The sequence below is a fragment of the Centruroides sculpturatus genome, unplaced genomic scaffold (assembly GCF_000671375.1).
Source record: "Centruroides sculpturatus isolate CEXI.00-Female unplaced genomic scaffold, Cexi_2.0 scaffold417, whole genome shotgun sequence".
NCBI lineage: Eukaryota > Metazoa > Arthropoda > Arachnida > Scorpiones > Buthidae > Centruroides > Centruroides sculpturatus.
This window is the reverse complement of record NW_019384686.1, coordinates 320119-320988: the sequence shown is the minus strand read 5'-3', so window position 1 is coordinate 320988 and position 870 is coordinate 320119.

Below are 870 nucleotides of genomic sequence, written 5' to 3'. Positions count from 1 at the left end.
CCATATCTGATCTCATCCTTCATCTGTCTAACTTTGTTCTCTTGATTAAGGAAGGACAGACGATGTCACAATACAGAATTGCTCGTTATAATCTTTATTATTTCAATTCAATTCAAAAATAATAAATGATTCATCGATAATCAAAATATGAAAATTGTAAATGAATACAAATATCAATTCAGTAGACCCCCCTATAACGCGTAGCTACGTTTCACGTTATACGAATTTCACGTTGTAGGAATCCTTAAATACGTGAGCCAATCACAGCCCGACACGTGTGAAGTTTACGGACTACGGCTGTTTGAAAGTTTTTCTTCCATAAAATTAATCGATTCTAGACTAATTCGACTCAATATTTCCAAAACACGTATAATTTTTTGGGAATAATCCGTATAAACTATGCTATAAACAAAAAATTGCAGGATTACTTACCGAGTGTGCACCGTTCGACGTCGCCATTGCTTAAGTTGTTTTCGTCGCGGAGCAGCGCACCAAACGGCGGCCGCGATTTCTGATAAGTTATTTTTCTGAGAAAAATTCGTTGACCTTTGGAGACATCATTAGTATAAATAATTTTTATGGTCGTTGAATAAGAAATGTTTCTTTCACAAGAAATGTATAAAATTACAGTACTGTAGTAGACTTACGGTACCTAATTTACATACTGTACAGACGATAATAAACTCAACTTACTAGCCTAAACTCTCCATAGCGTAGCGCTAGGCGGCGGAAAGCATATATATAATCATAATAAAGTTACAATAAATTAAGTTAATATATAATTATATATACAGTACCTAATTTATATATAATCAGTATATAATTATATGTACAGTACCTAATTTATATATAATACTGTACAGACGATAG